Source organism: Capsicum annuum, unplaced genomic scaffold, assembly GCF_002878395.1.
Source record: "Capsicum annuum cultivar UCD-10X-F1 unplaced genomic scaffold, UCD10Xv1.1 ctg3149, whole genome shotgun sequence".
Lineage (NCBI taxonomy): Eukaryota > Viridiplantae > Streptophyta > Magnoliopsida > Solanales > Solanaceae > Capsicum > Capsicum annuum.
Window position 1 is genome coordinate 1 of NW_025838130.1, and position 14,850 is coordinate 14,850.

The following is a 14,850-nucleotide window of genomic DNA, read 5'->3' on the forward strand; positions in this document are numbered from 1 at the left end:
TCAAGCTGCTTCTCGAAAGAAAAATCAGAAAGAAGTTTTACACGAAGAGGAGGAACAACTTGGGTGGGCACGTTGCTCTTTCTTGACCCCATACTAGTATTGCGGGACTGTTGTCGTGTTCCTTGTTTATCAGCATCCAATTGTTTGTGGACCAAATCAGTCTCGGTTCCCTTAGTACTAATATTGTGGGACTGTTGTCGTGTTCCTTATTCATCAGCGTCCAGTTGTTTTTCGACCAAGCCAATCTCTGGTTTGTTGTTCAACTCTTCCATGTATTTTTCCATAGGAGCAACTTGTACACCTGTCTTGATTTTCAGTCTAAACTTGAGTGACGGTTTCTGGATTGGAGGCTCTTGTTTTTCTTCTTCAACGTAACACAGTCTTCTTTTTCATCAAGAGTACTAGTAATTTCATCTGTCCGTTTAACTTGTTCTTCAAGTAATTTCACGTGCTCTCTCTTCTGTTTAGACTATATCCCTTCCGGCTATGATATGGGGAAGGAGATGTGAGGTCTACTCTTTGATTTTATATTAAATGAGCGATTATAATATGATTGTTTGAGAGACATAGGCTCACACGCTACACACAAGAATGAATTGTTATGCGGTCGGTATACTCTTTTCTTTCTGTGGGCAACCTATTTAATTGGATTCGTACCGAGTTGAACTAAGAGCGCTTTCTTATCACAATAGATATGACGGTAAAGAAAATAATTCTTTTGTACCCCAGTACATCTTTGCGTGCATATATAGTCTCATAAACTCAAAATCTGTATGTCCAACTTGAATAGACTTCAATTGATCCCTTGTTATTGCCTGGAGGAGAAGAATAGGCAGGTATGATGAGGATTTCATCCCGTCATATTTTTTGTTGGAAAATATGTTCCATGAACACATACAAAATATATGAAGAAGAAGACAAGATCAGAGGCTTGAAACATGCCCGAAACACTTTCCTAAAAATGATATTTGCTCCCTCTCCTTTGTGAGATTTCTATGGGATTTAACGCAAATAGTTTTAGTGGATATGACAAGCCTTTGAATTTCTGCACCAAGCAAATAGTGAAGACAATCCTATTGGAAAACAAGAAATCAAAAACTTGATCTATCTTTTTATATCTCCATTGAAATCTCAAGAGGTAGAATATATATAGAAGTGATGAAAATCAAATATTGAAAAGACACAATCATTCATCTAAAAGACATTTATTTTCATAAAAGTCACAACCATTCACTAAAGACATCTTTTCATAATTTTTTTTTAAAATTAATTTATTTTAAACAAAAACCTAACATTTTTTACTCAAAACAAAGGGTAAAAAATATATATTTCGCTAATCATTGGGAGATAGTTCAGATAGGAAATTTACACTCACAATAGTTCATGTATGCAACTCAAAAAACTGAAATAATTTAGATGTATTTTTTATCCTTAAAACTCTTTTGAGTTTGGTGGTCATTTGAATGGATTTTTGAAAAGTTATAGAATGAGAGTGATAAGATGCTCAGGGTGTTGAGCTCATGCTGCTACGCAGCTTGAAGGAAGAACATAGGGAGAGAATTTTTGGATGAAGATATTTTCATTATACAACTGATCACTACACAGCTCCCTTTTATACTCGTACATATACACAGGTTTCACATGCTCTCTATTGTAATAGCTAACTGCTCTGTCCAGCTAAATGACAGCTAAGCATTACAGAAAAAGAAATTATTTTGTAAGGATTTAATATTGCTAGGAATTGCAACTCATTTAATTAGAAAAAGAATGCATACAATTGTAATGATTAGATATGAGTCTACATAGCTTCACAAGGACATTTATATTTTGCCACTTTAAGAGCCAAAGACTTTGTATTGTCTGAAGAGAAGATTTTATTACCATCTAAGCCAAATGCGTCGAATCATTTGAGCCAAAACTTTTACATTACACCGGCTTTTAAAGGCCAAGTTACAAAGGGAATAAAACATTCCAAATTTTCAGTCATACAAAAAGGAATGTAAACAACAAACTTAACAAGTTTTTCTTTTTACTTATCTAAATTATGTTTTAATATGGCATAAATAGACGTGTTCTATTCTATATATTGAGAATACAACATTGCAACCTCGTGATTCTTTTTCTACCCTGAATGAATTTAACAACGGAAAAAATTAATATATAAATGTATTGATATTTTTCAGAAGGCAAAATAGCTCACTGGATCCTTGTACTATGTACGGTTTGTAATGTGATACTCCTACTTACATGTTTGTCATCTGAACCTTTGAACGCAAAATTTTTAACACTTTTTCTGACCTGACATCCTATGTGGTTGGGACCACATAGGAGCGTATATTGTAATCTCCAACCGCGCGTAAGCCATCAAAAATAGGGGCCCAACGGTCTTAAAAGGGCTTATAAATGTCTTTTTCATACTCCTTCCTCATTTGCTTCCAACACTATTATTGGACCAATTTGAGATTTTTTTTCTCCTTTCTTCTCTATTTTTTCTCTCTCTAAGTTCTTGTTCCTTAATTTTTTTCCTACTCTGTTCGTAATATTGGAAATTTTATTTTTTTCTGTAATTTTTCGCAACATCATGACAGTTCGAGTTTGTCATTGTGGGCTTTACGCTGAACTTAAGATGTCAAGAACACCAACTAACTCCGGAAAAATGTTTTGGGGCTGTCAAAATATAAAGCTGGTAATGGTTGTGAATTTTTTCGATGGGTTGATGTAAATGAACAATATAAAGGCGGACATAGAAGGCAACGAAGACAAGAAAAATTGGGAAGAAATGGAAGGCACGAAAGACATGAGAGATCAAACACTAGTATTGATGTCATTGTTATCATTAAAATTATCACCTGATTTCTATCTGTTGTATTTAAGATGGCTTGATCTTTGTAGTTGCAATGTGCAATGAAAATAAAATTTAAATTTAATGACAAACACCATTTTCTAACATAGAAATCTACAATATATAATGTCTTAACAAGAGTTGACATCAAAAAGCTTGTCTTAACAACATCTTTAATGAGAAATCCAGCAGAAGTTTAAAACAATTGTCTTAACAACACTTGGGATCAATACAAAAAGAGAATTATATTATTGTGTGCCTTGAGTGCTTGTTATGGAGTGATTCTTGCTGGCTTGAGTGCTTGATGTGGCTTGAGTGGTTGTAGATGATTTTGCCTTTGATCTTTTGTAACTCTGTTCTTGTAGCTGTCTTTGAGTTACTGCAACTCCACCTTTCCACCTTAGTCCATTTGGTTTGAAACCCAAGTGAATATTGGTTGGAACTGAACTAATAAGTGTTGGACTATGTAACACTCATCAGTATTTTCAGAGTAAAAATTAAAAAATTAGTTATAGATGCACTAATTAATACTAGTTAAATGTAATAACATGATAGAAAACTTATCCTCTCCACTACACTGCCACTTAATTCAAACAACACACCAAAACTAGCTTCTTTTGCCTTGGTCTTTTATATGCAAGATTTGCATCATCTCTCAAAGTTGTACTAGTCTTCCTCTTTAGGCACCAATACTACTAGTAGATTACTGAGTTGTAGATTGTGTAGCATTATCACTTACTACTGAAGTGGCTGCAGGCATCACAACAACTGTAGGCCTTATATCAGCTGTTGAGGCAGTTGCAGGCCTCACACCACTAATTGATGCAACATTTACAGGCCTTCCTACAACCGTTGGTGCACTATGAGCATTTGTAGCATCTGCAGGCCTTCCTGCAGGCCTTATCTTGCTTAATTTAGCATTTGAAGGCATGTCTACACCTGAAGTTCGTGTAGGTATCTCAACAGCAGCAGCAACTGCAGTATTAGTGCTGGGTTGCATACTTGGTTGACTGCCACAACTACCAGCGAAATCTTTCTTCTACAAAAAATATGTAAAGGTCAAAAACACATTCAAAAAGAGTAAAATTCATCAATAAGAAAAGATTTAGCTTATCAAAGTTGGACATCCTTTCTTGTTGTGTCCAATAGACTTGCACACTGAACATGTCATTTTCCTTCTCTTTTGAAGCATTCCCAAACTTGTTCTTAATAGGCTCATTCCTAGCTTTCTTTCTATTTTTACTTGGCCTTCCTAGCATGGGAGTAATCTCAGGTGGCTCAATTGGTGGTCTTGTGCTTTTGGCCACATCTTCATATTTGTCATTGGTTGAATATACTTATTATATGTTTTCAGGTATGTTTCCCATTGATACCAGTGATCAACAAATGACTCCACATTTCATTTCTTGTAATGCGTTGCAGTAATTGCATGTGCACAAGGAATTCTCTTTAATTGCTATGACCTACAACTACATTGCTTCCTCTTCACATTAATAACATGTGTATATGGCGGATCACCAAGCTCAAAGCCAAAATCACCATTAAACCTCACCTCAAACTTGGCTGCATATTTACCATTCTCTGCAAGAACTTTCATAGCCATTGGTGATGCATCACTGATTCATTTTTCAAAAAAATCTCTGATTTGATTCATCCTTTTCATGACTTTGCATCTTATTTCTTTCAATATAATGATAATTGTTTTGAACCTAATAGCTAAAATTCAACTATTGAAAGTCTCACACATGTTGTTCTTAACCATATCACACCTACTATGGTCTTTAAAAAAAGTCCTAAGCCATGCCTCTTTGTTGTACTTGAGCAAATCTTCCACAATTTTATCACCCAACTCACTCATTTCATTAAGTTTCAATTGCAAATACACTTCAAATCGTGCCTATGCAACCTGTCAGAATTTTTTCCTCCTTTCTTCACCTCTCCAAACCTACTTCCAGTTGGCCCATATATATCTAGCACACCATCCATGCTCAGCATTTGACAGTAGATTAGTAAGTTCCAAATGAAGACCTAATCAAAACATGTAAAACAGTAGTTAAATATTAATGACATCACTGCAACAAACTAAAAAAAAAAACTAAAAATTATGAAACTTCATACCTTCTACATATTAAACATTGCTGTCAAGCCTTTACCCTCATTTCTTTAAGTTTCAAATCATGGTTGATTCGCCTGAGAAACCAAGACCATGTGTCCTTGGTTTCTTTATCAACTACTGCCCATGCTACAAGGTACATTTGATTATTTTCATCTTTGAAAATGCAAAACACCAAGATATCTTTACATACACCCTTGAGAAAGACACCATGTAAACTAATTATTCTTCTGCAATCCTCTTTTCATCCACTTTTTAAGACCCCAAGATAAATGTAAATACCCATAAACACCTCTTTTCATAATTAAATTCTTGGATGTCCTAATAGATACAGTGGTACCAGAATTGGTAGTCCTAAATTGTTCAACATAGTTATACAACCTAGCAAAATCTTCAATAAAATCACCAAAATGTTCATTCATAATTCTGATTTTTGCCTTTCTGCAGGAAGTTTGACTAACATACAATCCATAGTCCTTTCTTAAAAGTGCTTGAATCTGATGTAATTTTATTGATGGATCACTCATAATTTTATCCTTGCAATGCTTACTAATCCATCAAGGATTACACAACTTATTTCTTGTCCTTTTAGAACACTTGTGGACAGGAAAGTAAGTTTTCACACTAAAAGTTTTTGTGTTATCAAGACTTCCAAGAATAATCCAATGACAACCCTTATGCTTACACTTTGCCTTTACCCTTTCAACTTAAGGTTCACACTTTTTTTAATAGAGTAAGATTACAGTGCCTCTCTAAACTCAACAAAATTCGAAAAAATTATATACAACTGAAAAAATACCTTTTTTTACGGTTTTATCAAAGTAGATCTTGGTAGATGAAGTTCTAGGTGATGGATCTACCACTTCATCATTATCAATGGGATCTCCTTCCTCTTCACTAATGTCACACCCGAATCTGAATTATAAAAATAAGCGTCATCCCCACCCAATTTACCTTCATATTTAACCCCCTTGTTCTTACAAATTTCCTCAAAACCAACATCTATACCTACTGGTCCAGATGGTATCTCATCTAGATTCACCCTATCAGACTTTTCTTTTACTTGTTTTGCAATGTTACACTTCCTAACTTGAAGCAAATTTTCATCAAAATCACTCAAATCTTCAACATTTTCATCAATATCATAAAGTGAATCATCATCAGAATCAGTAATATCAAAATCTACTTCAGAATAAGATGTTTGAAGATGGTATGTGGAGAAGTCATTAACTTGACCTTCCTCTTAAGTCTTCTAAAGAAACCTTAAGTTTTCCTTTGTCTGGCCTAGGAAGCTGATTTTCATTTATATACTCATCTTCATTTATATCCAATGATTGAGATGAAGATACATCAATCCTATCAGTTTCAAAAGGGGCTGCCACATCACCATTACCAAGTATTTATACTGGTGGAGTGGCTGTCACATCATTATTAACAACTATATGTTCACTAATTTGGTGAACAACATATACATCAACATAATCACCAACTTTTAAACTATTGGTAAATCTTAAAACATCAGCATCACTATCTAACCTGTAATAACAACCCTTTTTGTTAACTCTACACCAAAAAGTTTTGACTTTTTTCACATCCAAATCTAGTGCTAACTTATGAAACAACATAATATGAAGCTCATCTATATCTACTCTAATTTTTTTAGGAATAGAAACTCCATTTGCATACCTTAGAACAGGTCTGACAAAAAGACCCCCATAGGTGAATTGAAGTGTTACAATTGTATACATTTAGTTAGAAAACTTGTACAATGACAAGATGACATATACAATTAGTCAATTGTCCAGAAAGCCCTAATTTTTAAAGAAATAACAAATGAACAAAAAACTCAATTCTGATTTTACCAAAGAAATCCTAAAATGTAATCGAAATAACAAAGCATGCCATTGAAGGCACAAAACTGCTACACATACGTCTAATAGGAGCATTAGACAACAAAAAAATTAAAAGACCCAAAATTTTCGAACTCAATTCTAATTTTATCAAAAAAATTCTAAAATATAATCGAAATAACAAAATATGTCATTGAAGGCACAAAACTGCGATATATAGATATAATAGAAGCATTAGACAACAAAAAAAATCAAAAGCCCCAAAATTTTCTAACCCAATTACCATTTTACGAAAAAAATTCTAAATCAAAATTCCAAAATATGTCATTGAAGGCATATCACCGCTACATTTACTACCTACAACAATATTTGACACAAAATAGAGCAAAACCACCGAAAGAATTGAAGAAAAAAGTTATAATCGCGAAAACTCTAAAATCACTAAAACGGACTCCATTAAATCGATAAAAATCTTGAAATAAATTACGAAATACTACAACTAGCACAAAAGATTAAATACTTACACTAATTTGCACCAACCTTCAACAACAATCGACCAAAAATCAATGAATTTCGAAGAAATTTTGATGTTGGAATGAAAGAGACGAAGTTCAAGGGTCTGAAATGACCTGAATTTTCGGACATTCTTTTCTATTTATACCTGAACACGTCATTTTCTACGTGAAAGTTATTTTTAAAATATTTAATGACGTGTTCGCGATTGTGCAACACGTTAAAATGAGTGGACCGACAAAGAGTTTAAAATATTGCTTTTTAATAGGTTCAAGGGTCCAGATGACAAACATGTAAGTAGGAGTATCCACATTACAAATCGGACATAGTACAAGGGTCCACCGAGCTATTTTTCCATTTTATTACTACCTTAGTTCTATTTTATTTGTTCCCCAAAAATAATTTTTCTTTTAAGTTATTTATTTTAATAAATAAAAAATTTATATTATTTTAATCATTAAATAACTACATAAGGTACTTGTAGTTAAAATTAAATTTTCAAGACATAATTAATGAGACTAGTTCAATAAAATAAACTTTTAATACAATAATTAAATTTATGTATAAATACTTATAAAGGAATAGTGAAACACTGTTATGTATTATTAATTTACACATATATTTAGAGTTTACATAGAAAGTATGAGTGTTACGATTATTATGCGATTGAATTTATCGATAGATACTTAAAGTTGATATTATTTTTTTAGTTAACATCGAATTAAGACTCGTACTATGTAAACACCTGTATACTGTAGTAGGACCCTACTGTAACATTCAGAGGTTGCAAAATTTTTAAGCTGAATTTTTGTTAGTTTTTTGTTTTAGAGAATGGTAAATTGAAAATTTTCTAACGAAAACATTTTCTTAAATTTCTGATATTGAAAATTTTGACTACTAATATCTTAAGATTTTATTTAATTTAAAAATAATATTTATTTTTTAATTATTAAATAAATAAACAAAAATGAAAAAAATATTTTTAGCTTCCAGATAAAACAAAATTGAGGAAGTAAAATATTGATTTTAAAATAGATAAAAACATGAAAAAAGAGAAATAAAAAAGGAAAAAAAATAATTGAGGAGAAGCTAAGTTGATGTGGTGGGTCCCACAAGCCACAACCAATTAAAAAAAAGATCGACATTGGCTGATACTAGGTGCTCGCATAAATACTTTTGAATAAAGTAAATGATGTGTTGTATTGTGTCTTATTTATATTAAAATTAGTGAATTTATCCGTATTTTGCACGATTGTAAAAGATTCTGACATTTTACGAATTAATTTATCTTCTAAATATTGAATGTTAAAAATAGATAAATCATACAATTATATACATGCATAACTTATTTATAATTCAAAATATCACTTATGGAGTTCATCAAGTAATATCAAGAGAGAATTTAAGGGAACGCGTAAATTGATGTTAAAAAAATACTTAACAGATAAATTATATGGATCTTAAACCCTCATCTACAAATTCAAAATATCATTTGTGGAGTCCATCAAGTACTATTACGAGAAATTTAAGGAAACACGTAAATTAATGTTAAAAAATTACTTAATATATAAATAATATGGGTATTAAGGTGGCTAGTGAATCAAATACTATAGAAAGGTAAAGAAAGAAATGATAGAAAAATTAAAAGCAAAGTGATAAAAACAAAATGAATTTCTTTACCCAGAAAAAAGTGACAAAACATTCTTACAATACAAAAGAATAAATTAGCTTTTAAATTTTCATAATATTTGCATTGCTACAAAATTCAACGGATTAAACTAATTGAATAAAAATATCTCCAAAATATGCCTCAATATGTTGTATGCATTAAGACATATGCCGTTAAAATATATGTCATAATATTATTTGAAAAGTGTATTTTAAATTCAGGTGAGAGAATGCGTCATCTTTTTGTAACATGAATAAAATTAAAAATATGTTGAAAAATAAAAGAACGGAACTAATATAGTCACACTATTTATAAACAAACTACATGTTTCTCTATTTTTTTTTGAGTTTATTTAAAATAAAAAATATTCACCTCGTTCCAAAATACTTGTTATGTTTTATTTTTTGAGATAATTTACACGCAAAATCTATAGAGTTTGTGTCAGAAACAATAGTCAGTCTTGCTCCTTGACACATCTGCTTGTGTTTATAACTATATCAATACCTCAAAGTTCAACTCTCGTTTCTCTTTATAATCTCTAATCACCTCTATGACCTTAGTAAAGAATAATTAGACAATATATAAAACGATCAAATAAAAAATATAAAAGGTTAGGTAGTAATACTAAACAACTTCCGTCATATTTGTATATATAAATTAAATAAAGTCTCTTCGTAAATAATACTGTAGAAGAACAATTGAAAATTTAGAAAAATAATGCAATGTAATATAGACAAAAAACTTATTCGTCGAAAAATATTATGAGAGAGAAAGTGGAATGTCAAGATGCTTGTGGAGGCAGTCAAGTTTCTTGAATAATTCTATTTCATGATGCATGATTTTTATATTTATTGTTATTCATTTATAATGAGTTAATGGGAAAAAAAGTTAGGTCCCTTCACCTAAACATAATCGTTTCACCTAGTACTTTTTCTGTCCCTTCACCTAAACATAATCGTTACACCTAATACTTTTTCTCTTTATGAAGGGAACCACTATGCCTAGGACTATTTTTCTTTATGAGGAAAAAATTTATTTAATATGAAAAAAAAAAAATGAATGACAAATAAATGGAAAAAAAGAAGAAGAAGATAAATGACTTTCTTGATCATTCTTAATTTATTTCCTTGATTGAATTTTGGTTGATTAGGATGAAGTTCCTTAAAAACCTCGTCAGCGTTCATCCTAAGTTAGGATTGAATTCTCCATGAGATTCATAGTTGCATTACTTATAGCTTTCTTGTTCATAGATAAAGTGGATTCGAAATTGTCTTTCATTTCAAGGCATCACTTGTATCCATGCGCTTCATATTCTTCCGGAGAGAGAGATATTCATCTAACATGGATTTTTGGACTTGAATAACCTACGACGTCTTTTAATTTCCTTGATTTCATTTCTCTATTCAATTCCTTTAAGTTATAATTTAAAGCAGAAAAATTTTAAGTATTAGGAATTGTGATTCGTAATTTAGGAAATACTATGTTGCTATATTAAATTATGTCAGCTCTTGAAGTAAAGATATAAGAATCTTATTTTTGTTTATAACTTCTGTTCTTTAAATCTTTTTTTCTATTTTTCAACTTATTTTTGTTTTATAAGACAACTTCATCCATTATTATATAATGCACAAGACAACATAAATTATGTAGATAACAATTAAATAATAAAATTAACATTACGTAGAAGTCATACATACAAATATTCGATCAATATATGTTTTCCTTGTGATGAATAGTAAATCATTATCAATTTCATAATATACATCACACTTACAAATAGTAAAAGAGAATAAACCTATTTCTTGTTTAACCTTTATATAGAAAACTAAGACTACGAAATTCTAAAATAATTTGTAATACCTTTGTTGTATTCAACCATCTTTAACATCAATATACATGACACTTACAAATCGTAAAAGAGAATAAACATATTTGTTGTTTAACTTTTACATAGAAAACTAAAACTACAAAATTCTAAAATAATTTGTACTACATTTCTTGTATTCCACCATCTTTAATATCAACTCTACGGATTGTGCCGTTTATGAAAATGACAAATGATATCAAAAGACTATGAAATGCACTCTGTTTATAAGAGGAAAGTTATATCACATGCATATTCATTTAAAAGCACATTAGAAAATAAAAAGCCAAAGATTAAAAAAACTTAAAAATTAATGATAGAGTAATGAAATTTTAAAGAAATTTTAAGACATTTAAACTCTTACATTGAAGTATAGGAATAAATGGATGAATACTAATTGTAATATTCATTTTTGTGCAATAAAAAAATAGAAAAAAATAAGAAAATTGTCAAAAAAATCACAAAAAAAGATAAATAGCAATGGAGATCATAGAGAGGTGCCACATCACCCCCTCTATGTTTTTCATATATATATATATATATATATATATATATATATATATATATATATATTGATTTTTTAATCAAGTATTAATATTGTATGTATAATATAGTATTTCTTTTCATCTTAAATTATTATTATAAAATTTTGATTTTTAAATCTAAGAAATAACAAAACATTAACTTCCTTTAATTATTTTTTTAAAAATAAATTAGTTTATTTTAAAAGAAAAAGGCTATCATAGTATGATTAAATTTGGGCCAAAACTTTTATGATCATTTAGCACTAACGAGGAAAAATTCAATAAACCACAAAATAGAATGTTAACAAATATAGATTGATTAAGATATATAATAATAGAAAGAGTACAAACTAAAACAGGAATAGAAAACACACTACTAAAACAGTAACAGAAAACACTAATAGCAACATTAATTAAAAGATACTACTAAAAACAGTTAAAAGAAAACACACTTAAGGTTATTTTTTCTCCTATGCCTCTTTCATCCCCTCCTTTTCTTCTTCTTTTTCTCGCTTCTCCTCTTCCTTTGTTGATGGTTGGTCTACTTCATCATCAGACGAATTTGGTATCCCAGGTTTGTCCTCATTATCGCTACCGTAGTGTTATCCGACGGTAACCCTAGTACATTTTCCAGGACCGGTTCAGGGATGTCTCAATAAAATTAGTGATCTAAAGTCAAATTTTAATAGGAGAGGTCTTAAATGTATAAATATACATAAAAAAAAAATACTACTGTAATAATTTAGAGTTGTCTTATTTGTTCTTGCATAATAATTATTTCGATGTAGTATTTTTTAAAAAACACTTAACAACTTCACATATTAATATGATTATTAATAAAAATAAGGATTAATTATTGTTAATAAGATGTTAACCATTTATTTGCAATGCATTAACCTGGATGTTGTTGTTAAAACCTTATTTATTAATATAAAGTTTGAGTTGTTTAGTTCAAAGTTCTAAAATATTCCTTGTAAAATGAGATAAATTTTTCTCTTTTATTATTGTTGTTGTTGTTGTTGTTATTATTATTATTATTATTATTATTTAGATATTTTTTTAAAATGCATTTCACAATCATCATTATTATTTCAAGTGTAGTTTACCATTAAAAATTTTGAGGCATCAAAATTTTGGGGGCCTAAAGCGAAGGCTTTACTAGCTTTACTCTTAAGTCACCCCTGGGCCGGCTATACCGTAAAGCCGCTAAAGCAATGGCTTGGGGTCCCAAGTTTTTTGGAGCCCCCATTTTTAAGTTAGAAGATAGTTCACAATGGTAGTATATCACACACAAATTTTAACGATAATATGTATGTGATTCTAAAATATTCTTACTAACTCACAACAAAATGCACGTATGACGCACGAAATGCACATAAGATGCACGTACGTCGCACGATATGCACTTATGCCACACAAGGTGCACACAAAAGCTAATTTTATTGAATATATATGAAACTCTTTATTAAGAGTTGGCTTTAAGCCACCAAATTTGTTGAGCCGCCTTTGACACTTCCTCTTCGTCTTGTGAAGAAAGCGGAGTATCTAGGTGATCTTCGTGCGAAGGAGGAAACATGTCGTCCAAATCAGAGTGATGGTCCCACCAGACATGTTTACCTTATAATGTTCTAAGTTTTGGATAATTAAAAAGATAAAAAGAGATGGATTTTAAGTTTGAAAACTTGAAGTGAGTTTTATAGACGTAGAAAATTTTGTCATCTGTAATCCGATTACAGGAATTGGAGTATTTCTTGGAGGAAAAAAAATAGCCAATAGGGGTAAAACGAAAGCGCTATTGCCATTTTTGCATCAATATTTTCTGATTGCTGGAATTTGAATACTTTGATACTGGTGCCAGACATTTTGGAGAAAAACAAACAGAAAATAAGGTAAAACTGTTAAAACATGCACAACGGAAGCAATAGTTCTACAAGATCAATAACTTACATAATATCTAGATAACATAACCAAAATGAAAATAAAAAAACTTACTTCTTGAAGCTTTCACAAATTTCGTTTAATGCCTTGGTCTCCAATTCTGCAGTCTTTTACTACTGCCTGACTTAATCTTTGCTTATCAAACTCGTGTAGGTAAGTATTTTTGGATTCAAATAAAGGATAATCATCTTCTGAAAAAATAATCCTATTTATTCATATTTTCTCTTGTTGAAGGGAAAATCAAGAGGCAAACATTTTTACCCTTTTAGTTGTCCAAAACGTTTTAGGTCTTTTCAGTTGTCCAAAAAGTTTTCAGCCTTTTCCATTATCCAAAACGTTTTAGGCCTATTTAGTTGTCCAAAACGTTTTCAATCTTAAAAAGAACATTTTTTATTTAATGTCAGAAGATATCATTTTCTTTCCAGAAGACCAGTAAATAATATTACTTCTTCTAGTAAGTTTCTTTCTCTTTTTCAAAATTGATTAGTTAATCAGGTATAGCAGGGACAACAGATTTATTAAGTGGGGCTTTCAATTATGATATTAATTTGGTGATGAAAGAATTATCATATCATAATAAATTACAAATTATTTCACTAAAAATCTGTAATTGCACTCCTCGATTTAATTTTAAAATCTATCATTACATCTTATTTAACTCCCCATGTTAGAATTACTGACACCAATCAATTAAATTAATTCTCTGAAAAATTTAACTCATTGATTAATTTAATTTTTTATTTATAATGCTTTAACTTATTTCACATGACAGATACAAAATTTACCTGCAGAGTTTTCACGTGAAAACTTATAAGCAACCATAAAGGGGTGTCTTCTATCTCAAGTTCGAGACATGATTCTATCAACTAATTAATCTTTCACTAAGTGATTTGTCATCATCCAACCTATTAGGAATATGTTGACTCACAAAAGAGTCTCACCTTTCAATAGATTAAAACAACAAAACAAACCACATAGATCATAACAATTATATCAAGATTAAGAGTATAAGTACATGTAATGGACTAGAGAAATCATTTATTAATATTCAAACTATAAACGAATATCTCTAATTGGTCCGTTCAATACATGTGAAATATACTAGCACAAGAAGTTGGAATATTACCACTCCTATAATTAAGATCAAATTGTATTTAATTTTGTTCTACAATCATCAAGATGTTTCTCCTACTTCATCTTTGATTGTGCACGTTAATTTATTACTTATAAGAATCGATAATTTTAATCTTTCGTACATGAGTTAAAATACTCCATAAACAAAATTGTCTACTATATAAGCAAATGACATACATGTTAACACAATGATATATTCAAATAAAGATTTTATTAATATAATAAACACTCTTTACATTACATGAAAATATAATACTATAACACAAACTACATGCTTTATAGTATATCCTAACAATCTCCCACTTATTGAAGAATAATACAGTTTTATTCTATACATTGAGAAGGCAAACTCGTGATTTTTTTCTACCCTGGATGAATTTAACAACGAAAAAAAATTAATATA